Here is a 26,848-nt window from a genome sequence, read left to right as displayed (position 1 = left end):
GCACAAGGACAGGCCTGAAGACCAATGGAATAGAGCTGAGGACCTAGATATTAACCTACAGAACTATGGCCACCTAATCTTTGATAAGGGAGCCAAAAAAATAGAATGGAAGAAAGACAGCCTCTTCAACAAGTGGTGTTGGCAGAACTGGTTAAGCACCTGCAGAAAACTAAAGTTGGATCCTTCTTTGTCACCCTGCACTAGAATTAACTCCAAATGGATCAAAGACCTCGAGGTAAAATCTGACACACTGAAAACTTTACAAGAAGGAATAGGAGATACATTAGGTCTCCTTGGCACAGGTTGAAACTTTCTTAATAAGGACCAAGAATCACAACAAATCAGAGAAAGGCTGGATAAGTGGGACTGCATTAAACTGCAGAGCTTTTGTATGAATCTTACTTTTATATTAGGAATGTGGAATGGATATTTGGACAAGTCCGTGGGTACAGTTAAGATAATGTAGAGATGATTTAGTGATAAATCCCAGGACAAGAACTTAAGCACAGAGAATGGAACACAAATGAATGAAAACGAAAGAAAGTTCAGAAATAGAAGCCAACAGATTACTAGTGACTTGTTGTAGGAGTAAGAACAAGGGTCAAAAATGATGTAAAATTGTTGGGTGAGGTGGCTCACGCTTGTAATCTTAGTTACTCAGGAGGCTGAGATCTGAGGATCAAGTTCAAAGCCAGCCCAGGCACAAAAGGACCTGAGACTCTTATCTCCAATTAACCTCTAGAAAATGGGAAGTGGGGCTTGGCTCAAGGGTAGGGTGGTAGCCTTGAGCTGAAGAGCTTAGGGACAGCACCCAGGCCAAGTTCAAGCCCCATGACCCACAATAAAATAAAAAATGATGTAAAATTACCCAGTTGCTGAGAAACATAGTAATACTATTCACTGAGATTAAATCCTCATGAGAAAAGTTTGAGGACAATGATGTTCCTGGACACAATGAGTATAAAGGTCCTTTGAATAATTCTGGTGGACTGGATTTCTAAAATATAGATGGCAATATGGTATCCTTTTAATTCACATGTAAATTTACACTAAGATATTTTTTTAAATTACATGGTGGCTTTTTATTCTTAATACTATTTAAAAGAACTTAGATGTACGAAGCCTGTTTTCTGTAGAATCTAACAAGAATTGTAAGTGGAATCCATCTATTTCATTTTAAGCTGACATGTTTGGTTCTAACCTGAAGGGTAATTTCTTTTTTTGTTCATTTTTCCTTTGTGAAAAATAAAGAGTGGGACAAAAGAGATTCAATGATTCTGGAATTCATTTCTACAAGTGCTATGCCAGAACTTGTCTTATCACTTCCCATAAACTCCACCTGTTAGGGCTTTTGCTTGATTGGCAGTCCTTTAATCCTCTTGAGAATTAACTGGGTTGATTTATCTATAAATAGCATTGGTTTTCAAGTGTGAGGCACAAAAGTGTATTTGTGATGGAAGATTGCCCAGCCCACCCACTGTTTTAATCCTGGGTTAGTCTGTAAGACAGATGTCAAGCTGTCACATTCTTGCTAAATTTCGAATATCTTGAGAAATACTCCTCATGAAGGAAACAATTTTTCTTTTGGATCAAAAGGGAACTTGTTTTAGGACTTAACTGATTTGAAATATTATTTTAACCTATTATTAGATTGTCTTTGAATCAGTTATAATAATTTACAAAGCACTTGTACTGATGTGATTTCACTTTGATCTTTCCACAGAGGAATAGTTAGTTTCTTTTTAAATCATCAAATGCATGAAAGAAGAGATTAAGAGAAGCAAGATGCTCATGATTCCAGACTCATAACAGTTGGAATATAAACTTTTATTATCTTTCAGAATGGTAACTCCCATTCAAATGTGATCAACACCTCTGGAAGAAATGAATGTGTAGCTTACTGTGGTGATAATGCCATAGTTGTAGGTTCTTATTTGATTTTGTTCCCCCAAAATATTTTATATGAGTACATAATTGGGAAGCTTCAACTAAATTAAAAGTAGCTCTTTCCTATGGCATCTGCCTATAAACACTACAGACACAGAAACAGGAGTTCAAGACCAGCTTGTGCAACATAGCAAAAACTAATCTCTCTAAAAATGGAAAAAATTAGTTCATTGGCTGTAATTATGTACAACATACTTTTTTGTGAGGAATAGAATTTTAAGGAAAACATACATTAACCCATATTTCATCTGTTCACCTATTGCTGTGATGCACTCTTCTATGATACCCACTCCCAGGTTAAGTCTTATAAAAAAAAGTTCCAGAGTCCTCAAAGCTGTTGGATCCATCTCTTCTCTTTTACAGCAAGTATCTTATAATTGGATAGGGAAGGGGGGAAAACAAGATGGAGGGGTGGGGGGGAGGGTAATGGGGACCAAGACATGTGAAAGGGTATCAATGTATGTGAATTAATGCACCTCCTATCTGGCAAATATGATGTAACCCTTTTATTAATTACAATAAAAAATATCAAAAAAATCCACCTCAAGTCTGTCTCTTATCTCCTTCCTTTCCTTCTATCACATTTTCTCTTTCTCTTTCTCTTTCTCTTTTTCTGTCTGTCTGTCTGTCTGTCTGTCTGTCTCTGTTTCTCTCGGCACCTCCATCTCTCCCTCTAATAGCTTTATACATAAGCTAGGCAAAGGCTGTACTGTTGAGCTCCTAACCGATCTGGTTAGCAGGATGCAAAGTGACTGCTTACCAGCTTGTTTGCTGTGGCTCAGTTATTGTCTCACCCTTCAAGGCTCTGGGAAAGAGTAAAATTAAAGGATGTGCAAAAGGTTTGCATTCCCTTGGGGCCCACAGGTTTCTGCATTTACAGCAGCAGCACCAGCAGTGCTGGCTGTGTGAGATCCTCCTCCTCCTCCTCCTCTTTTTCTTCCTCTTCCTCTTCTTCTTCTTCTTCTTCTTCTTCTTCTTCTTCTTCTTCTTCTTCCTCTTCTTCTTCCTCTTCCTCCTCCTCCTCCTCCTCCTCTTCCTCCTCCTCCTCCTCCTCCTCCTCCTCCTCTTCTTCTTCTTCTTCTTCTTCTTCTTCTTCTTCTTCTTCTTCTTCTTCTTCTTCTTCTTCCTCCTTCCTTCCTCCTCCTCCTCCTCCTCCTCCTCCTCCTCCTCCTCCTCCTCCTCCTCCTCTTCTTCTTCTTCTTCTTCTTCTTCTTCTTCTTCTTCTTCTTCTTCTTCTTCTTCTTCCTTCTTCCCTCCTCCTCCTCCTCCTCCTCTTCTCCTTCTCCTTCTCCTCCTCCTCCTCCTCCTCCTCCTCCTCCTCCTCCTCCTCCTCCTCCTCCTCCTCCTCCTCCTCCTCTTCTTCTTCTTCTTCTTCTTCTTCTTCTTCTTCTTCTTCTTCTTCTTCTTCTTCTTCTTCTTCTTCTTCTTCTCATCCTCCTCCTCCTCCTCCTCCTCCTCCTTCCTTCCTTCCTTCCTTCCTTCCTTCCTTCCTTCCTTCCTCCTCCTCCTCCTCCTCCTCCTCCTCCTCCTCCTCCTCCTCCTCCTCCTCCTCCTCCTCCTCCTCCTCTTCTTCTTCTTCTTCTTCTTCTTCTTCTTCTTCTTCTTCTTCTTCTTCTTCTTCTTCCTTGGTGGTTCACTGCTTTCACCTTATTGGAGGGAATAATAATAGTTTAGGGGAAATAAGGCAGCTGGTGGGAAGGGCTGACTTTCTAGTTTAACTCCTCATCTGCTGGGAGATTGTCAGCTACAGAGCTCAGGGGGCAGCTTGGGAGACAGCACCAGTCTTGGAAGGATGATGGACAGTCAGGCTCACCATGACCTTGAACTAGTTTTCCTGGAGGCTCTTTCTTTTTCCCTGAGCTGTAGGTCAGAGGGTGCCAATCTGGATTTGCCTGGAACATTTTTGTGCCGGCAAAGGGCGAGGCTCATTTGTGAACTCATGAAGCTGTTCAGGGAGCTTTGATAAAATGGGAACTCCTTGGCCTTGTCTTTTAGATTCCAAAAAATAAGAGACAGGTTCTCAAGGCTAGGTTAAGTAGAAGTAGCCCATACTAGCCTCAAACTCATGACCCTCCTGCGCCTGCCTCCCAAGTGCTGCTTTTACCAGCATGCTCCATTACTCACTCTGGGCTCTGGATTACAAACATTTTCTTACAAGAAATTCTTTTTTTTTATAATAAGGATTTTTTTATTTATTTCTTTTTATTGTAATTAGTAAAAGGGTTACATGATATTTGCCAGATAGAAGGTGCATTAATTCACATACATTGATACCCTTTCACATGTCTTGGTACCCGTTTCCCTCCCCCCCCCTTACAAGAAATTCTATAGAGTGAACCCACTATCTTTGCTCCTGGTATAGATAGTACTTGCTATTAAACCCTTCCTTATATGACTGATTTTCCAATATCTGGTGCTTTATACATATTAATATCCATTTCATCTTCAGAAATGCCTGATAAAATAGGTGACTGACATAGGTATTCTTATCTCAAATACACAAATGAAGACAGTGAGAAAAGGAACTCTGAGCTATCCCACTGACTGCTGTACCAAACCAAAACTGTGACTGGGGCTTCTTAAGAAGCTCCAGGGGCAGGGATTTTGGCCTAGTGGTAGAGTGCTTGCCTAGCATGCACGAAGACCCAGGTTCAATTCCTCAGTACCACATACATAGAAAAAAGCTGATAGTGGTGCTGTGGCTCAAGTGGTAGAGCTCTAGCCTTGATAAAGCTCAAGGACAGTGCTTAGGCCCTGATTTCAAGCCCCAGGACTGGCAAAAAAATATTTAAAAAATATTGTTTCCAGATCAATCTTAAAATCTCTGTATAGAGGCAAGAGGACCTAGCTATAGGGTAGCAGCTGAGTCATTCTTACTTAGCTTTCTTAACTGTGTCTCAGGATATAGTGCTCAGGGCATAGAAGCTGATACTGCTTTAATTTCAGATATCTGCACAGTTATAAGGAAGAGGGATATTAGAAGTGGTATTAGAACAGGGTGCTGGTGGCTCACACTTGAAATTCTACCTCTACTTAGGAGGCTGAAATCTGAAGAACGTGATTCAAAGCCAGCTGGGGCAGTAAAGTATTGAGAGAAAACTGGAAGTGGCACTGTTATTCAAAGTAGTAGAACATTACTGCTCAAGAAAAAAAAAAAAACCTCCATGGCTTTCCTGTATGCCAACAATGGGAAGAGTGAGGCAGAAATTGGGGAAGCAACTCCTTTTGCAATATCCTTAAAGAAAAGAAACTACTCAGGAATTAACTAAGGCTGTAAAGGATCTTTATGATGAAAATGTTAACAACCTGAAAACGGAAATGAAAGCAGAACTGAGGAAATGGAAAAACCTCCCATGCTCCTGGATTGGAAGAATCAACATCATGAAAATGACAATCCTGCCAAGGGCTATCTACAAATTCAATGCAATACCCATCAATATCTCAATATCATTCTTTAATGAAATAGAGGAAGCAATCCAAAAATTCATATGGAATAATAAAAGACCCCGTGTAGCAAAAACAATCCTTAGCAGAAAGAGCAGTGCTGGAGGAATAGCAATACCAAACTTTAGATTCTGACAGAGCTGTAGTTATCAAAACAGCTTGGTACTGGCACAAGAACAGGCCTAAAGACCAATGGAATAGATCTGAAGACCCAGAAATCAACCCACAGACCTATGGCCACATAATCTCTGATTAGGAGCCCCAAAAAATAGTATGGAAGAAAGACAGTCTCTTCAAAAGTGAGTGGTGTAAGCTGAGTTTGGTGGTTCACATCTAAAATCCCAGTTACTTGAAAGCAGAAAAGGGAAGGCTGCAGTCTGAGGCATGCATTGGTGAAACCCTATCTTACAAACAAGCCAGGTATAATGGTTTAGGTTTGTAATCTAAGCCCCTACGGAGCAAAGATAGGACGATCAAGTAGAAGCCAGGCAGGCAAAATCAATGGGAGACTCTATCTGAACAACACACCCTAAACACAAAAAGACTGTGGGTGTTGCTCAAGTGATAGAATATTTGTGTAGCAAGTGCTTGGCCAAGAATTCAGTATTTACTCACACAAACAAATGAAAAAGTAGTTGTTGAATAGTTGGAGATGATAGCACTCTCAGAACTTCAGTTGGACTTGGTGGTTTTAATTTTAATATTTTTTTTGCCAGTCCTGTGGCTTGAGCTCAAGGCCTGAGCATTGTACTTGGGCTTTCTCAAGGCTAGCACCCTACCACTTGAGCCACAGCACCAATTCTGGCTTTTTCTATGTATGTGGGGTGCTGAGGAATCGAACCCGGGTCTTCGTGCATGCTAGGCAAGCATTCTTTACCACTAGGCCAAACTCCCATCCCCATAATTTTAATAATTTTATTTTGTGCTGCTCCTATGGCTTAAATTTGGGGCCTGGGTGTTGTCCCCAAGTTACTATTTGAGCTACAGCTCCATTCTTGTATTCTTGTGCTTAATTGGAGCTAAGAGTTTCACTAACTTTTCTGCCCTGGCTGGCTTCAAACTATAGCCTCAGAACTCAGCCTCCTGAGTAGGTAGAATTACAGGCAAGAGCCATGGGTCTCTTCCCCCCCCACCCTTTCCTTTACCCTTCCTCCTTCCCTTCCAACCTCCCATCCTCTTTCCTTTTCTTCCTCCTTCCTTCCCTCTTCCCTCCTTCCTTCTTCCTGTGCTAGAGCCCACAGTACTCGCAGTTCACAAAATCTATCACATGAGGGCAGCATAACCTCATATAGGCCTCGTGGATAACTGATTCCAAAGGAAATTACACAGCCCAAGAATATTCTGATTACTCAATGAGTTGAAGTACCATAGAAAAATATCAGAACAAACTAATGCATTTATAACAGATGTCTGTGACTGACAACGGTATGTTGTCTGTGTCATTGATTCAGCAGTTAATTTTAAAACTTAGAATTTTGGAGAAAGAGTGAAACAGAGAAAGAAGGAGAATGAATATTTTGTTTGCAGTCTTTGAGCACTAGTGTCAGCTTGCTTGTGTCTTATCCCACCATAATATTTATATTTGGGGCTAAATATTTAATCATACTATGCACTCATAAGAATTTTAAGTATTAAAATGACAAATTTGTCAAGCACAGATTTTTGTTGTTAAAGCCTCCCTTTTACTTAAAAACTTAAAACGAACTACTGGAGACCAATGCAAAAGAAGACATTTGAGCTGTTAGGCTGTATTTTACAGTTTTTGCTCACAATGACTCTGGAAAACAGAGGAACCATATTTGAAGAATCTGTTTGAGAAAAGGTAGGAGAATCAGGTATTGGTGGATCAGGCCAGTAATCCTAGCCACTCAGGAAGTTAGTATCTGTGGATTGGGATTCAAAGCCATCCTGGGCAGGAATGTTCATGAGATTCTTATTTCCAACTAACTACCAAAATTTAAAAAAAATCAGAGGTAGATCCATGACACAAGTGCTACTTTTGAGCAAAGAAACCCAGATTCAGCACTCACATATTAAAAAAAGAAATGGAAGAATGAAAAGAAGAAGAGGTGGAGAATATAGGAAACACATGATTTAATGTGAATTAAATCATTAGCTCAGGGACATAATAGTCTTACAGGAAGTGCAGCCAGTACTTGCGAGCCAATGCAAGGTGGTTCTGAATGAGGCTGACTAGTGAAATTCTGGTGCTAGAACTCTCACCAATGTATGAAATCAGAGCCTGTCCCAGAGAAGGTGATAGACAGGCTGGCTCCTAGGTAGAATGTGTTAGTTAACACAAGGGCTAATGGGATAGATAAAGTCTAGGGGAGTGTTGATAGGGAGAGACAATCAAACAAAATGGCTAAAGGACAGGGAGGTTCTACTAAATAATTTTTATAATAGTGTCCATATGCAATTATCTTAAACTCTTGTGGAAATGTGAATGCCTTATGTGATTAGTTTTTGTTGTTGTTGTTGCTTCTTTTTATTTTTTACCTGTCCTTGGATTGAATTCAGGCCAGGACATTGTCCTTGGGCTTTCTTAAGGCTAGTGCTCTACCACTTAAGCCACAGCACCACTCCTTTTCTCTGTATGTGGTATGGAGGAATCAAATCCAGGGCTTCATACATGCTAGGAAAGCATTCTACAACTAGACCATAGTCCTGGCCCTGTGTGATTAATTTTTTTTTTGTGGGTCATGGGGCTTGAACTCTGGGCCTGGGTGCTGTCCCTGAGCATTTAAGCTCAAGGCTACCCCCTACCTCTTGAGCCACAGTGCCACTTCCAGTTTTCTAGTGGTTAATTGGAGATAAGAATCTCAGGGACTATAGTGCCTCAGCTGTTTTTGAACCTTGATCCTTAGATCTCAGCCTCCTGAGTAGCTAGGATTACAGGCATGAGCCACCTTAACCCACCCTTGTGATTATTTTTTATAAAAAACATAAAAAAGGGTTTAGTTTTCCTGTTTGAAATAGTGCTAAAGACTTAAGAGAAGGATAATTTTCATGGAGGATGAGAACCAGTGTAGATTATATTCTGAAAGCAGAGGCTCTGAGCCATGAGTAACCAAGAGAAAAGTAAGCCTTATCCTGGCTGTAAAAACATTAGGTTAATTATCAGTTCATTTTCTACCTCTAATAGTATTTAGTAGCACAGGCTGGTATGAAGTAAAGATCCTTACTTTGGCTCATGGTTCTGGTCCAATGTTGAGGGGTCACAGCTGGTGGTGGTTTTCTTGCTGGCAGTGTCCTGAGAGGTGGCACTGCAAATCACATGGTATGAGACTGGAAGCACACATAGGTACATGTACTCTAGTATCTTGCTTCTCTCCTGCCTCTTTTTTTTTTGGCCAGGCCTGGGCTTGTGCTCAGGAGCTGAGTACTGTCCTAGGACTTTCTCAAGGCTGGAGCTCTACCACTGGAGCCACAGCACACTTCTGGCTTTTTCTATGTATGTGGTACGGAGGAATAGAACCCAGGTCTTAGTGCATGCTAGGCAAGCACTCTCCCACTAGGCCATCCTCCTGGCCCTTGCCTCAAATTTTCATTAGCACATATTAACTGTGTAATATAGGGGTTTCTGTAATATTTTCATACATGTATATAATATACTTTGATCATATTTATCCCTCTACCCTACCCCCCACCTTGAACTGAATTTCATTATGTCTTTAACAAGCATACATATGCATTACCTCGACCCTCACTCGCCTCCTCCCACCTTCCCTTCTTCTTATAAAGTCACAGGTGTCTAGTCATGGGAGCTTCACCCTATGACTTTACCTAATCCCTATCACTCCCAGGCACTCCACCTCTGAGCATGGAGTCATAATATGACAAGGTTTCTACCCTTTCCATACCACACAATGGGAATTAAATTTCAACATGAGTTACTAATTTGGAGTTTTAGGAAACAACCTCTATTTAAACCCAAATAATCAGTCATATAGGCACGGTCAGCCTAAACCTTTGTGTTATTTTTCTGTAACTCTTCATGTCCTGATGAACACTTCTATGTGTTCTTGTAGAATGTTTCTAGAAATATATTTGAAGGGCCCTCAAGAATTATAAAAAAAACACAACAAACCACCACCAACCTCAACTCATAAGACAATGAGTAATTTTCCAAGGAAAATCATTATTTCATAACTATAGGGGCTAATGAATGGTGCTCAATTATTGACTTTAATGTAGAGCTTGTATTTTTCCCCCATGCTTTTAATTCCCTCCAACACTGGCTTAAGGGTATGTGAGCACTGAACAGTAGAAACAACCAGCCTGAGTTTATCTTTAAACTCACCTTTAAAGTTACTTAATTGACTGGATGCCAAAAATCATAGCCTTTTTATTTGCTTTCATTCTCAGTAGACTGGCCAAGTAACGGGCACTGACAATAGGAATTACAAGAAACATTGTCCAAACATTTTAGCTGAAAAAACACAGAATAATTGATTCTGTTTTTCAGCTTTTAAATATAATAATCTGTGAAACCAGTGTTATAGTAGATAAGATATTGGCAGAAGTTACAAAAGATAATGTAGAAAGAGAAAGTTTATAACAATAAACTTTTCTTTTTCTTTTTTTTTTTTTTCGTTGGTCATGGGGCTTGAACTCTGGGCCTGGGCTCTGTCCCTGAGCTCTACAGCTACAGGCTACTACTCTACCACTTGAGCCACAGCACCACTTCCATTATAATAAGTTTCTTGATAGGTAAATTAATTATTCATTAAACTGACATGTGACCCTGTACAACTATTTAGAGATAATAATATGATAATTAAAAACAATAGAACCCAATATAGAGTTGTTATAAAGACTAAAGACATGTTCACCAATAGTTTCTCTGTAAGTGCTCAATAAAATATGACAATTAAAATAAGTGTTTTAGAGGATCACAATAAAGAAAATGAACTCTAGGATACAGAAACAAGAGGTTTATCTTCGTGACTGTTGTTCTCAATGTATTATGCGCAGTTATTTCTTTTCTCTTTTTTTCCACTTATGGTTAATCTCATGTGGTTACTGTATTGGACTTTGTTACTTGGTGTATTATATATATATATGTTTGTTTATTTGAAATAAAGGAGAGAAGTGGGGAAACAAAATGATTGAGAGGGGTAGGTGTAGGGAAATGGGAATAAAAACATAAAATGAAAAGGGGGTATTAATGTTTGAAAATAATGCACTTGACAAATGTAACTGTAACTCCTCTATATGTTACCCCAAAAATAAAATAAAATAAAAGAAATAGGAAAGGGAAGGGAAGGGGGGAAAACAATATGATTGGGAGGGGGTGGGAGGAGGGAAATGGGGACATAAACATGAGAAGTAATGTACCTACAATCTGGCAAATCTAACTGTAACCCCTCTATACATTATCCCAACAATAAAAAATTTTAAAAAGAAGAAAAAATAAAGAAATGATTAGAAAAAAGAAAAAGTGTTTTTTCTCAAACAAACAAACAAACAAAAGGTATCATTGTGGGTTGACCTAAGAAACTCTCCTGGATGTGGCTGTAGCTTCAGTTAGGCCTTAAAAGACACTGTACATTTGATGATCTAGCACACAAGTTTTCAACCTTTCTGCTCTTATGGGCTGTATCATTCTTTGTCCAGGGGAACTGGCTTGTACAGTGGGAGCTGTGTAGCAGTCTACCCTTATCAGTTACCTGCCTGCAGCCAACTGTGTCTCCAGTCTCCACTTATGAGCACCAAAAATACCTTCAAATATTGCTGACGTCACTTGTGGGAAGGGGAGGGAAAATACTGAGAACTGCTAATTTAGTGCATAAGGGATAATAATATATGATTAGAGACTTTGTCTTCGTTTTGGCATCTTGACAAGCAAGCAAAGGAATAGTAATGCGATGGGGGCATAAACTCCTAAGTTCTTAGAAATAGGCAGCTGGATTTCTTCTCCAACTGAGGCTGATTAGTTTTGCAGCCAGAGCTCAGGCTGGCTGGGGTTCTTTAGAGACATAAAACCTTGTACCTGTTTTGCTGAAGCCTCAGGGATGACTGCTTTTTCTGAGATTCCCTGAATAATACACACAGACACAGTAATTTCTGATGATTCATTAAAATTACAGTTTAGGAAATATGAAGCACATTAAAAATACACTTTAAGGCCTAGTCATGGTTTACTTTCCCATTGGAAACACTAAGGAATTGTATACTTTTTCCTTTTACATTTATTTCAATAAACTTAGCAGACATAGCTTTAGTCATATGCACAGCTCAGCAGTGGGAGGTATGACTGTCAGCTTCAGATTGTTTTCCAAGTTCATTCTCAAAGAGTGATGGAAAATAGTCTAAGAGAGCTAAAAAGATGAAAAAAGAAAGATGAGTCCTGCCAGCATATTTTTGAATATGTGCATTATATGCATAATACATATTTTCATTTTTATTCCTTTTTAGGTGTATGTGTGTGGGGGGGGGCTTGCTCTCATTTGTCTTCTTCAATCAAGTCTGACACTCGGTCACTTAAAGCACTTCTCCATTGTAGCTTTTTTTATTTTCTTCTAATTGGAGGTAAGAGTCACATAAACATTTCTGGCCTGGTTGGCTTTGAACCAGGGTCCTCAGATTTCGGTGTTTGGAGTAGTTTAGATTACAGACATAAGCTACCAGCGCCTAGCTTCAATTTTTATTTCTAACTTCATGGATATGTTTTGGATTTCATAAAGAAAATAAACTTCTTCTGGATTAAACATTTTGACTGATACAGACTTGGGATGAATTTTGCCAGTATTAGTTAGAAGAACATGTATCTAAACAAGAGCTTCCAACTTGATGAGTTTGTTTTCACAAACACATCTTAAGAACTTAACATCAAGTAGGCACTAAGATAGAAACTAGTGACTAGCAAGACTAGAGATTAGACCCTTAGAGTCCTCTCCTTTTTGATTTATTCCCTTCTGTTCCTGTTTTTGGCTGTACTCTTTGCTTGTATATAAAATTAGTGACTTGAGGAGAGGAAGGGAAAACATAGAAACAGTGGGGGAGTGAAGCAGTTCGGCAGTGAAACTCACTATGCAATGAACTATACCACTTGAGGAGAGGGAGGAGAGGAGGTCTGCAGGAGAAAAACTGGGGAAACAATGAGGAAAGTGCTTGGGTTATAGGTATGTTCCACCAAGTCCGGCATACCCATGCCTCTAAAAGGACATGAAAGAGGTCCTGGCGGCGCACTAGAACTGGGCACTGGCTGGGAGGGAAAGGAGCCCTTTCCCTGGGCAGCCCCGCAGGACCCCCCCCCCCTTCCCACCCAGGGCCTGCAGGCACCTTTCCAGATGCACTGGGCTGCGCCCACGCCCTCTGCTCCTCCCTCCAAGCTGGCGACTGTCTGTCACTGACCACTAATCTTTTAGCATGCCTCCCCCTCCCCCAAATTAGTCCAAGCAGAATCAAATGGGGGTGGGGGGAACTTAATCCAGCACCATGACAGATGGATTCATTCTTGGATGATCCAGAATTTGCTGATATTGCACCGAGAGCAGAGCAAGCAATCGAAATTGGAGAGTCAAGTGGAAGTTACTTTGTGAAGGGTCCTAAGAGGGAATATTCTCCCTGCCATTAGGAGACTGGGCTGCTTGAAGTTTGAAGACATTGGAATGCAACAAAGCAGAGTAAAAGAAAATAAAATTCAAAGAGAAAAGAGAAGCTGGTATGGTACTTTCTTCTTAGCCTAGAAGTTTTCAAAACTTGATGCTTTCTTTTCTTTCTCCATGGTGTATAGTGGCGGTTCTTTTTCACCCTTTTTTTTTTTTTGAGCAAAGATTGAAGTGTATTTTAAAAGTGTTTTTAAAGCCTAGTACATGTTTCAGGTGTATATATCTTCGCAGATGCCTGCGTGCTCATCCCAGGTACTCAGCAGGCTGAGACAGGAAGATTACTTGAGCTCACAAGTTGGCCACCTTTTATCTGAGCAACATAGTGAAGCAACAACTCAACAAAAAAAAGAAGGAAGGGTGGATAACTATTGGTATGTTTAAGCCCAAATCAGAAGAACCTTATGAGCAGCTGAATCCAAAATGGACTAAATACGTCCCTAAGTTCTGTTGCCCTTATTGCTTTGGCAGAGGCTGCCTGCTTCCTAATTAGGGTTACCATTCCGAAGCTGTTGCCTCCCTGGTGGAGGAGAAGCTTCACCTGGGCATCGTCCCTAAAACGAAGGTGGTTTGGCTTGCCAGTGAGATCTTTAAACTGTAGTGCAATTGACCGTGCAAAATCAAGAAACAAAAAGTATGCCCCAGAGAAAGTGCCAAAAGTAGGTAGAAAGTTCCATCCAATCGGGCTCCCTCCTAAGATTCGTTCCTTGCAGTCATTTGTTGAAGGTTACAAGGAGGCTGAATATTGGCATAGGATATGTGAAGCTGATCCTCTGCCTGCAAATATTAGAAAACAATTTCAGTCACAATTTGGAAGATTAGTTACTTTGGATTGTATCATCAGAAATACAGACAGGGGAAATGATAACTGGTTAGTCAGATATGAAAAGGAGAAATGTGGAAAAGAAATCAATGGGCAGGAAGCAAACTGGATTGATGATAAAGAACTGCTTATTAAAATAGCTGCAATTGATAATGGCCTTGAATTTCCTTTTAAACATCCTGAGGATTGGAGGGCATATCCATTTTATTGGGCTTGGCTTCCTTAAGCAAAAGTCTCTTTTTCTGAAGAAGTAAGAAACTTATTTCTGCCCTAAATTTCTGACATGAACCTTGTGTAAGATTTGTGTGAAGATCTTTATGAACTGACAGAGGACTTGACAAAGCCACATTTGATGTCAGATGTCTGTGATGCAGGGCCAGATCCTAAATCTTATTGAGGCACTGAGAGATGGGAAGAGTCCTGTCCAGCTGCTCCAGAAGCCTTGTGTGGTCATGGAATGCGGCCAAGATGGAAGTCAAGGTCAGATTGTCCACCTGAACAGCTCCTCCACCCAGACTGTCCATTGCCAGAAGCTATTTTTTTCCTCCTGGTAATGGATTTAAGAGGACAGCTATAGGCGTCTTTGTGATATAAAAGCATCACATTTATGTAAATTTGCTGGTAAGACTACCAGTTGCCAAAAACTTTGAAGAAGTCAAGTCTTTCCAAGATTATATATTTTTTAAAATAATCAAGTTTACAGTTTTTTTGTCCATATATTGTCTATTTTAGGGAACAAGTGACATATCTTATATTTTTATAGAAAATTTGTATCTTATATTGTTGTTTGTTTAAAAGGTAATTTCATGGTTTATACATGTGACTAGGAATATAGTTATTCTAGAATTCCAAGGAGGGACACATATATGTTGACCTTGAATACTTTTTAAACATGGAGAAGAACATTCATGTGAGCTGGTTGTATTTTATTCTTTCGGGACTGAGAAGAGCCAAGCCTGAGCCTCCTAGGAAGATACATAAGTCAGCAGATAAACATAACAAAGGAATGTTGCCTTCATTCAAATGCTTTAGAACTGGAATTAGTGTCCTTGACATAATTATTAGGGATGTGAAGGTCTTATTTTGGCTAAGTAATATATGGCCATTCTCTTCTGTTGAATTTTAGAATATTTATAGTGAATTCTTTTAGTAAGGAAACAAAAGAAAGATTATTTTCCCTCTAAAAAAGAGAAAGAAACAACATTCAGCTGAGACTTGAGGGAAGTAATATAAAATTATGGTAGCTGATCTCCAACATTTTGAAATTCTAAAATATCTTTAAAAATTTCCTTTTTGTAAGGAGAGGAGCGACTCAAATAAACAAGATTAGAGACCCCACGGGAACAATCACAACTGATATCCAAGAAATTCAGTCCATAATGAATGGGTACTACCAGGGCCTATACTCAAAGAAACAAGAAAATCTAGTAGAAATGGATGATTTCTTAAATAAATATAGGCAACCCACACTGAATAATGAAGAGGTAAACAAATTGAGTAAACCAATCTCTTACAATGAAATTGTGGAATCAATCAGGGAAATGCCACCAAAAAGAGCCCAGGTCCAGATGGTTTCACTGCAGAATTCTACAAGATGTTTAAAGATAAAGTAAGACCTATACTCTTGAAATTATTCCGAGAAATAGAAGCAGAAGGAGCAATACCAAACTCATTTTATGAAGCTAATATTACTCTCATCCCCAAACCAGGGAAAGACCCAATGAAAAAACTACAGACCTATCTGTCTAATGAACACAGACACAAAACTCCTCAATAAAATATTAGCCAACAGAATCCAGAAACAAATTTAAAAAATTATATACTACGATCAAGTAGGCTTTGTCCCACAGATGCAAGACTGGTTTAACATTTTGCAAATCAATCAATGTAATATATCACATCAACAGAGCTAAGGATAAGAATCATATGATAGGGGGGAGGGATACGGGTACCAAGACATGTGAAAGGGTATCAATGTATGTGAATTAATGCACCTTCTATCTGGCAAATATCATGTAACCCTTTTACTAATTACAATAAAAAAAAGAATCATATGATAACTTCTCTGGACTGTGGAGAAAGCATTTGACAAAATACAACATCCATTCATGTTGAAAGCACTAGAAAAAATAGGAATAAGAGGTACATTCCTTAAAATAATTAAAGCCATATATGAAAAACCTACAGCCAGTATTATACTAAGTGGTGAAAGACTGGAACCATTTATCTTAAAATCAGGAACTAGACAGGGATGCCTACTCTCTCTACTTCTCTTCAGTATAGTGCTGGAACCCTTAGACAGAGCAATAAGACAAGAAAAAGACATCAGAGGAATCCATGTAGGGAAAGAAGAAATTAAACTATCCCTATTCGCAGATGACATTATCGTCTACTTGAGTGACCCAACAAACTCCACTCCCAAACTCCTAGAATTAATAAACTACTTTAGCAAAGTGTCAGGATACAAAATTAACCTTCAGAAGTCAGTAGCCTTCTTGTACAGCAACAATACACAAACAGAAAGCCAAATCAAGAAAATGATCCCATTTGCAATAGCCCCCAAAAGAATAAAATACTTAGGAATTAACTTAACCAAAGATGTAAAGGAATTAGTTAATGAAAACTATATAAGCCTAACGAAAGAAATTAAAGAGGACACTAGGAAATGGAAAGACATCCCATGCTCATGGATAGGGAAAATGAACATAGTGAAAATGGCTATACTGCCAAAATTGATATACAAATTCAAAGCAATCCCCATCAAAATCCCAAAGATATTCTTTACTGAAATAGAAGATACAATCCAAAGGTTTATATGGAACAAGAAAAGACCTAGAATAGCCAAAACAATTCTAGGCAAAAAGAGCAATTCTAGGCAAAAAGAGCAATGCTGGTGGTATTACAATTCCAGACTTCAAACTCTACTATAGAGCCATAATAACAAAACTGCATGGTATTGGCACAAAAACAGACCAGAAGACAAGTGATTTTTTTGCCTTGTGAAAAATATCTTTCTTTAATTTTACTTTTTTATTGTCAGGGTAATGTATAGAGGGGTTGCAGTTACATTATCCAGGTAGTAGGTGCATTCTTTCTCACATTGTTACCCCTTCTCATGTTTGTGTCCCCATTTCCCTCCCACAACCCCACCCAATCATCTCGTTTTCCTCCCTTCCCTTTCCTATTTCAAATAAAGAAAAAATGCATATACAATATACCAGGTAAAAAAGTCAGATATAGTAACAACATGAGCAACAATAGAGAAGAGAAATATAGTACGTTAAGAACAACAACCACACAAGTAAAGCTCTTATTTCCATATCCTGGAGATCATTTCATTTAGTCTCTATATGACCTATGTACCTAGGTTTTGTGCTATTGTGATCCTCTGCTTGGAGAGTACTGGATGTGAACTAATTATTCCAAATGAGAGAAATCTTTGAATCGATGTTCCTTTGGGTCTGGCTTACTTCACTTAATATGATTTTTTTCCAAGTCTTTTCATTTCCTTACAAATGGGGCAATGTCATTCTTTCTATTGGCAACATAGAATCCATTATGTATAAATACCACATCTTCATCCAGTCATCTATTGAGAGGCATCTGGGTTGGTTCCATATCTTTGCTCTGGTAAATAGTGCAAGTGGCTTTAGTATGTCCTCGTTTCTGCACGTTTGGGTAAATGTGAAGTAGTGGAATTGCTGGGTGACAGGGAACTCTATGTTTAGTCTTTTGAGGAACCACCACACTGCTTTCCATAGTGGTTGAATCCTACCAACAGTGTAGTAGCATTCCCTTCTGGCCACATCCCCACCAGAAAACTGTCGTTTGATTTCTTGATTACGGCCATTTTAACTGGAGTGAGGTGGAATCTCAAAGTTGTTTTGATTTACATTTCTCTTATGGCCAGAGATGTCAAGCATTACTTCATGTGTCTATAGGCCATTTTTATTGCCTCTTCAGAGAAATTACCCCTCAGCTTCCCAATTGCTGAGGTTACAGGTGTGTGCTAGCTTACCAGGCTTATAGTTAACTTTTTTTTTGTTTAATTGGTAATTAAGGAGACTTACTTAAATAATTAAAGTGTATTTTGTATGAAGAGAATCTCTTTTTACTCTTATTCCAATATCAGATGTCCTTAGAAGATAAATTAATAAACAGAAGGTAGGTGTAGAGGCAGCTCTAAGATAACCCAATCATCAAAATCTAGAATACAGATAAGTAGTAAAAGTCAAACTCCTTCAGTTTTGAGTTTTTGATAATTTAGATAGGATTTAGTTTTGGTCTATTTGTAGAATACATTTGTAAAAACTTAAATAATCTTTAGAGCTTATTTTCTACTTACATTGTTTTTCAAATCCTCCAGTGTGTTTTATGAACCATAGCAGGAACTGCAGAGCAGCTTAGTAAGGCAACCTAAGCATTTTATTTCTACATAAAATGAAGATAATTTGGCAAATCTCTTGAAAATTGTATTTGACAATTTTGATTACCAATGTGATCTGAGCACTATTCTTTTCCAATATTGGGTAGAGATGAAAGCAGCTAGAATATTGACAGACCCAGGCTTTATCCAGATATTGCTGATGGCTGAGACCTTAGTCATTTGATGATGTTTGGCGAGACAAGGGATTCTATGAAAGACTGTTAGTAATCGCATTGCCCATGAAAATGGAAAAATAATTTGTTGTCAAGATGAGATCAACAAAGATTTTTATAGGCTCAAAATTCATTCTCCAAAGGTAGACGATGGCTTAACCAGTACTTGAAATGCTTGTAAACTTAGCTCACTTGTTAAGGAATAGATGCAGTGTATAACAGTTGTCACAACTCCACAATGTGCTTTCTGGTCTGCCTTTCCAGAAGGAATGTTAAGGATTATAGCAGTATTTCACAAATTGTGGTACATGTATCAGTCACTTGGAAAGCTTTTCAAATATGGAGATTTCCAAGCTTACCCATAAAAATTATTCTTTTTTTGGTCTGAGGTGAGACACAGGAATCTGCCTTTAGTAAGCATTACAGAAACTGTGATACATGCATTTCTTAGTTAAACTTTGGGAAGTGCCAGGCAAGTAATAAAGTCTTGGTATAGGTCTTAGGAAAAGCAGTTACATTTTTCATTGCTGGGAGAAAGTGGAACTACTATTTTCTACCATTGTACAAAAAAATGGAGTTTCATTACAACATTTTTATACAGGTAACTAAGTTATTTTGATAATATTTATTTCTGTATTACTTTTTTGTTTTGCTAGTCCTGGGGCTTGAACTCAACATCTGGGCACTGTCTTTGGACACTTTTTGCTCAAGTATGAAGCTCTTCCACTTGAGCTACAGCTCCACTTCTGGCTTTTTCTGTGTGTGTGGTACCGAGGAGTTGAACCCAGGCTTTGTGCATGCTAGGCAAGCACTCTACCACTAGGCTATGCTCTCAGCCCTCCATTACTCTTTCTTCTAACTTGAAGCTAAATGCTGGTAACACACACATACAACCCTAGCTACGTAGGAGGCTGAAATCTGAGGATGTTGTGAGAGTTTATCTAAAACTAACCACTGAAAGGCTGGAATTGGAGCACAAAGTGTTTGAGCACTAGTCTTGGGAGAAAAAGCTAAGGAACTGGCTCTAGCCCCTGAGTTCAAGCCCCAATTTCTGTTTTTAAATTTATTTTTTATTGTAATTAATAGAGGGGTTACAGTTATATTAGCCAGATACAAGGTGCCTTACCTCACACACATCGATACCTCTTCTCATGTTTTTGTCCCCATTTTCCTCCCCAATCCCCTCCCCTCTTCTTGTTTTTCCCCTTCCCTTTCCTATTTCAAATAAACAAGTAAATACAAGGTAAAATAGTATAATAATATGAGACTGTGACAACAAAAGAGATGAGAAATAACATAGTACATTAAAAACAATATTCACTGATTATATAGGTCGTCTTCCTCTTCCTCCTCTTCTACTTCTTCTTTCTTCTTTTGCCAGTGCTGGGGCTTGAACTCAGGGTCTGGGGACTGTCCTTGAGTTTTCTCTAGGCTAGGGTTCTACCACTTGAGCCACAGCACCATTTCAAGATTTTTCTGTGTATGTGGTACCAGGTATTGAACCCAGGGCTTCATGCAGTCTAGGCAATTACTCTACCACTAGGCCACGGTCCAGGTCCAAGACTGTACTAAATTCTAGAACTGCTATACCCTTAAAAAAACTAAGATTGTCTGACGTTCAATAAATTTCGTGTGACATCTTGTTCATCATATTTCCCTTATTTTGAATGACCCTCTTTTCCTTATATTCATTTCATGCTATTTTTATCTATCTATCTATATATAACTTAAAACACATATAATGGTTATTAAGGTGTTGTACAGAGGGGTTATCATTTCCTAAGTCAGGTAATGAATAAATTGTTTTCTCTAGTTTCCCTTTTCCATCCCTGCCTACAAGTTGGCTAAACTCAATTATCTTACATACATATTTTCTTTTTTATATACATGATCTTCAAGAATAAAAGTCATGTCTTCAATTTGTTCTTTTTATTCATGTATTATTAGTATATTCACTTGTGTGTTTGTGTGTGTGTGTGTGACCCATTAATGGGGCTTGAACTCAGGGCCTGGGTGCTGTCTTTAGGCTTTTTGCTGAAGATTAGTACTCTCCATTTAAGCCACAGCTTCACTTATGGCTTTTTGGTGATTCATTAGAGAGAAGAATTCTGTAGATTTTCCTATCCCAGTTGGCTTTGAACTGAGATCCTCAGTCTCACCCACCTGAGTAGCCAGGATTAAAAACATGAGCCACCAGCGCCTGATTTTTTATTATTTTGAGATGAAATCTCACCCAGCTCAGGGATAGCATGCTTCAGTTTCCTGTTTGCTGGATTTGCAGGCATGTGCCATCATGCCTGGCAGATGGAGAACTATTGAAGACCAGCAGACCATTTCTACCTTTCTATCTCCAGTGTCAAATGCCCAGCGATGGCCTTTTCAATAGAATGGCGTGTTGTATTGGGAAGTCGTGGCCTGAGAATGGAAAGGACTTAACAATATAATTCCTGTTTTTTTTGAAACCTGAAGTAGCATCACTGCCTACTACCCTAGGTTTGCTGAAGAACATTGGTCATGGGAGCCAGTGCTGGCTGAGTCACTTAACAAGCTGCACAGGAAGGACAGCTGTGAGAGCAAGCTGGGATTGTATGCTTGTTGAGATGCCCTAGATGAGAGAATATTCAGACCTGTCCTCTCCGAGGAAACATGGAGTTTTACCTGAAGAGAGGGTCCACAGGGTTCTTTGATGGCTATTTTCTTTGTTACTTTTGGAAGTGTGTTCATGCTTTCTCATAGGTGTTCTTCAATAGTCATGAAAGCCATGATTTAAGTATGTTGGGATGTCTTGCTTTGGTGAAACTTTGTGAACCACTGCTTTGTAGGACTGCTACCCAAACTGGAATTTTGACCTCCCAGAAAACATGCTCTTGAATTCCTCAGGTTTTATTCTTTTCTGCTGCTTTTCTTTCTCTCATAGTGATTGACATACAGTAAGATGTGAAATATTTATTGAGGTGATGAGAACTTTGCTTCCTTTAAATTTGCTATTTCTTAAACTAGTTCATGTACATTTCTGTAAGATCTTCCCTCATAGTAAGAGTTGAAGATGATATAGTATGACTGTAACCAGATTTATAACCTGGGAATCACAGTCTAAAAGCTGCATTTGGCATTTTTCTTTGCATTGTTTTCTAAACATTTAAGTTATTTTAGAGCTTAGACCTTCAGCAGGTCACATGCACTACGTGATAATCCCATAGTCCAATCTGAGGTATCTTTTCCCAATTAGTTTTTATAGACTTTAAAAATGCTTTACTGAAGTCAAAGAAAGAAGGACTATTTATTTCCTGAATAATAATTTTCCTCCAAGGGAGGTGGCTACACACACACACACACACACACACACACACACACACACACACACACTCTAAATGGGTTCAGTGCTTAAATATATTATTATTATTATTATTTTTTTTTTGCCAGTCCTGGGCTTGAGCTCAGGGCCTGAGCACTGTCCTTGGACTTTCTCAAGGTTAGAGCTCTACTACTTGAGCCTCAGCACCACTTCCAGCTTTTTCTATATATGTGGTACCAAGGAATCCAACCCGGGTCTTTGTGCATGCTAGGCAAGCACTTTAACCACTAGGCCAAACTCCTGGCCCCTTAAATATATTATTCTGGGTATTTCTGTGTAAATTAATTTGGATGATATTAACATGTAAGTTAGTGGACTTTTAGTAATGCACTGAGTCTCCTTAATGAGGATGGGTCTTATCAAGTCACTTAACAGACTGAACAGAGTAAAAGACTGATTTTCCTTGGGTAAGAAGGAAATCTTCAATAGACTTCCCTTGTACTTAGATGGCAAGATTTGTCCCTTCTGTCCATCAGATTGTCTTAGAATTAAACTGAAGGCTTTTCCTTGGTTTCTCTTACTACATATCTACCTTACAGACTCCAGACGTCTAGCCTCTATTATTATAAGGATAAATTCTCAAGAGCAAATCATTCTTGATATTCATCCCACTGGTTCTGTTTCCTTGGAGAACTGTGACTAATGCACAGGAATTAAATATAATATTTATTTAATGTAGGATGTGTGTCAGGCATTCTGTACATATGAACTCAGCATCTCTAGCCAACCCTTAGAAGTAAAAGAGATCTAAAGAGGTTTAGGAACTTGCCCCAAAGCAAGTAATAAATGTCAGACTAGTTTGAATTAAAGTCTCTTGCATTCTAAGGGTCTTCAACCAAATGAATCCGAGAGAGGAAAAAATTACATTTGATAAGTGAATACATAATGAGTTTTTGTAATAATCTAATAACAATGAAGACACAAACCTCACTGTTATTGAGGACAATATTATTTTCTTTATTGTTTCCTTCCTTCCTTCCTTCCTTCCTTCCTTCCTTCCTTCCTTCCTTCCTTCCTTCCTTCCTTCCTTTCTCTCTCTCCTCCTTTCCTCTCTGTCTCCCCTCCTGTTTCCCAGTTCATGCAGCAGATGAATAGTTTAGTCATATACATTTGTCTTCAGCCAAAGGAAGTTATATGGCATTTTATATATCACAGTTCTTCCCAGTATGGTATCTGAGAATATTTGGCAGGTAGTTTTACTAGATTATTTAATACAAAAGGTTTCACACTGTTTAGGAAAATTGATCCAGGGATGTTAGACTAATTTGACCCATTCAACTTCTCTAAATTATCAATGAACTTTTATTAACAAATCGTCTCTGTTTCCTGAAAAGCTATCTTTGTCATGCAGATAGATACCTGTTCCTTTCATCCAAGGGAGTTCACATGGAAAAACACCAGCAATCTTCTTCCTGTCCCCCAGTCCTTTACCCATAGTCTATTAACTATGCTTAAAAGCTGGCATGTTCAGGATTCCTAAGTGAGTCTTTTACAGTCAAACTGCATACCAATAAAAAGAATTTTATGTAGGAATATGCCAAGGCCAATGAACCCTAAGTGGGAAATACATATGGGAGTGGTTTCCATGAACTTTAGCCATGAAGAATGCAGCATTATTACAGTTTTACTAAATTCCTCAATGTGAATGATAACATACACTCTACAGGAAATAGATCAACTGAGTTGATTATAACAGCTTTTGTATTACTTTATGAAAAACACATAAAAAAACCCCTTTCTAGGGGGTGGGGGGGAGGGTAATGGGGACCAAGACATGTGAAGGGTATCAATGTATGTGAATTAATGCACTTTCTATCTGGCAAATATCATGTAACCCTTTTATTAATTACAATAAAAATATCAAAAAACCCCTGTCCAATAGTTAAAAGAAATTTGAGGTAGTTAAATATAGAATGTCTAATTTTAGAAATAATACAAATAAATCAATCTAGATGATCTGTAATATATCCTCTTTAACAAATACCTGATATATGTGTATCCATATGTGGAGGTACTCACATATACATATATATGTGTTCACATACATATACATGTATATGAATATACATATACACACAGACACACATATACATATGTGTTTATAACCACGTTTCTTCCAAATGTCTTTAAAAACCTCTGTTTAAAATTATCCCAGATTTTCAAGGAAATATAGTGGAATTAAGAAAAAAATAGTTTTGTTAAGCCCAGAAGTATAAAGTAAGTATTCTAAAGAGATTCTAAAATTTCATATCTTAGGAAAATGATGGTGTGTTAGGTTAAAACTGAAGATAGATGATTTTTAAATATTTGACTTATAAATAATACAAACAAAAGTTTAGAGCAAGAAAAATAGTCTCCTTAAACTGGGCAGCAGTGCTGATGCCTGTAATCTTAGCTACACTGGAGGCTAAGATCTCAGAAGTGAACTTCAAAGCCAGCCTAGGAAAGTGTGTGATATTCTTATCTCCAATTAATCACCAAGAAAAGCTGGAAGTATAGCTGTGCCTCGTGTGGACGAATGCTAGCCTAGGACAATATCCAGACTCTAAACTGAAGCCCAGAACCAGCACAAAACCAACAACAAAGCCCACCAACAACAAAAGACCCCATCTGTTTAAAACTTCATTTACTCCAAGCAAGAAATGCTAGTATGAGGTACTGCATGTGAAATAAATAGCAATATGAGAGTGTTGAAGAAGTGGTAAGATTATAACAGGCAATGAAGCTGGCACTGCAATCTCCCAGAAGGCACTGCCTGGGAGAACTATCTGGTGATATCTGGTGAGTTCTCTAGGGAAAAAAATGGAAGTAGAGTAACCATATAACACAAATCACATCTTCTAGGTGAAGTCAACAGAGGTCATGCCTCAGTCACGGAGGGAAAAAAAAAAAACAAATCCTTGGTCAATTCAGAAGGCTGGTTGTTTATAGCATCAGGTTCACTGCAATGAAGGGAGAGCCAGACAACCTCAATGCCAGATTCTGATGTAACATGAAAAGTACATATTGGAGATACCGAGATTACCCATCAAGGAGAAAAACATATTACTCTAGCTTTGGCTTTACAGTACCAAGAAAGAGTTCTCATACTTGGAATTTCCTTGAAAGGAACTCTACTGACTTTGTGTTTCCTGCTCTGGCCATTTCCCAGGTGGCTTGAAGGACTGCCAGGTTTGAAAGCTGCCCAAGAGAAGATGCCCCAGGGGAAAACAGCACAAAATGCCATTGAACTATTAGTAACAAATGCATAAACCTGGAATAGATCTAAGAGTGAAAGGAGGGAATGCGTGGGTTATAAGCAGCAGTATATAAGCCATTATATATGCACATATTTTTTCTAGAACCTTGGCAGAAGGTATTCTGCATTGGAAGCTTAATTTGGCAATTCAAAAAAAAAAAAACGATGATGGTAATTCCTAATGAATGGCGAGCTGGAGCAGTTTGCACTGTGTAGCAGGATTATTCATCAAAAACATTGACTGAATATCCTAACTTGAACTCTTTGGTAATCCCGCAATTGTCTGAAACTTTAACAAAGAAGTTGAAGCCACAGAACTACATCCCATGACATCTAGTCTGTCATCTGTCTGTGTCTAGAGGTCCTGAAGAATGAACTGAGGGTTGTGTGCTGAGATACTGTACCACTTAGCACCATGCCTCTAGTGCCTTTCTTGTTGGTTATTTTCTATGAAGTGTCTCACTTTATTCCCAGGGCTAGCCTGGGTTGCACTCCTCTACTTGTGCTATCCTCTATCTGTGCTATCCTTTGCACACAATGGTGCCTAGCCACTCTGCTTCCTCTACTGCACCCAGCCCATTTGCTGAGATTGAGTCTCACCAATTCCTGGTTTTGCCTAAGTGGCCTTTATCTTCAATGCTCACTCCAATCCTCCGAGATTTCCAAAGGGTTTAGTACTGCAAGCTTGAACTATCTCATTTAGCTTAGCTCCTAGTGCTTTTTCAGTGAATCCATTTTGTTACTAAGAGAGAGCTCTGGGGAACAGAAATCTCTTTTTCTAAGAGTGTTACAGTCTTAACACTAGGTTAGATTACCAGAGTAATATGTACATAAAATCTTGCTTAACTATCCATTTTAATTATTGCCTTAATGGTGAGAAATGTTGTTGAGTTTATTTTTTTATCATAAATCATACTATTCTAAAGCATCATTGCTAATATAGAGCTTTTCTAGTTACTTACTGAGACATAGGCTGTACCTCTGACTCATTAGCCATTTACTTTCACTCTCTTCTTGGCTTGTGTTGTTTTGCCTGTGGACTTTCTGATCTTAAATAATTCACTTTACTATTTCAAAATGTCTTTTAGGATATCATATTATCTAGAGGTAAGCATGCATTATCATCTTTTCCTATTGTCTCACTATATACTGATATTTTGTCCATATTCACTACCAGGGTGTATGACAGAAATACTTCTGGGGAAGAAGTAGTAGGATGTTAGAAACACATTATTTTAAGGAAAGTTATTCTTGACTTTCTGTTTTTGTTTCATTTTGCTTTGCTATTTAGAACTTGTGACCATGTGTATCACAGAGAATAATTGTCTGCTGTTGATGTGTGGGTATAGTGTGAACTTGCTAAATTTGAACTCTTTCTTTTATATTTCATTTCACTTCTTGGAAATTTTCTATTTTCTTATGAGTTTCCAAAAAGCTATTTTGAGAAGGGCAATGAATAAGCTGTGGAGTGAATCAAAGGCAATATGACATGCTTAGCATATAAATACAAAACTTTCTAGACAAAGTTTGACATGTGAAGCAGACAGCATACTGCCACTGGGAAACATTTATTTGCAAGATATAAAATGCTATGTAAGACATAAAAGGAAAGAATTTATGATATTTTTAGAGTAAAAATATATAGAATATATAGAATAAAATATATATTTTACTTTTTAGTGTCAGGGTAATGTATAGAGGGGTTACAGTTACATTCACCAGATAGTAAGTGCATTACTTCTCACACATTGATACCCCTTCTCATGTTTTAGAATAAAATGTTCTTATAGGTGAAATACTAGATGGAATATTTCTCTGGTTTTAGTGTG

The 26,848-nt window shown here is 38.4% G+C and overlaps 1 pseudogene; it reads left to right on the top strand.

The window, feature by feature from the left end:
* Window positions 1-12,841: 12,841 nt before the first annotated feature.
* LOC150057630 (phosphatidylinositol 4-kinase type 2-beta-like) lies at window positions 12,842-14,381 on the top strand (annotated as a pseudogene).
* The last annotated feature ends 12,467 nt before the right edge of the window (window positions 14,382-26,848 follow it).

The sequence above is a fragment of the Megascapheus bottae genome, chromosome 10, assembly GCF_031878675.1.
Source record: "Megascapheus bottae isolate mThoBot1 chromosome 10, mThoBot2.hap1, whole genome shotgun sequence".
Taxonomy (NCBI): domain Eukaryota; kingdom Metazoa; phylum Chordata; class Mammalia; order Rodentia; family Geomyidae; genus Megascapheus; species Megascapheus bottae.
The sequence above is the reverse complement of the archived record's forward strand: the minus strand, read 5'-3'. Positions and strand labels throughout refer to the sequence as shown.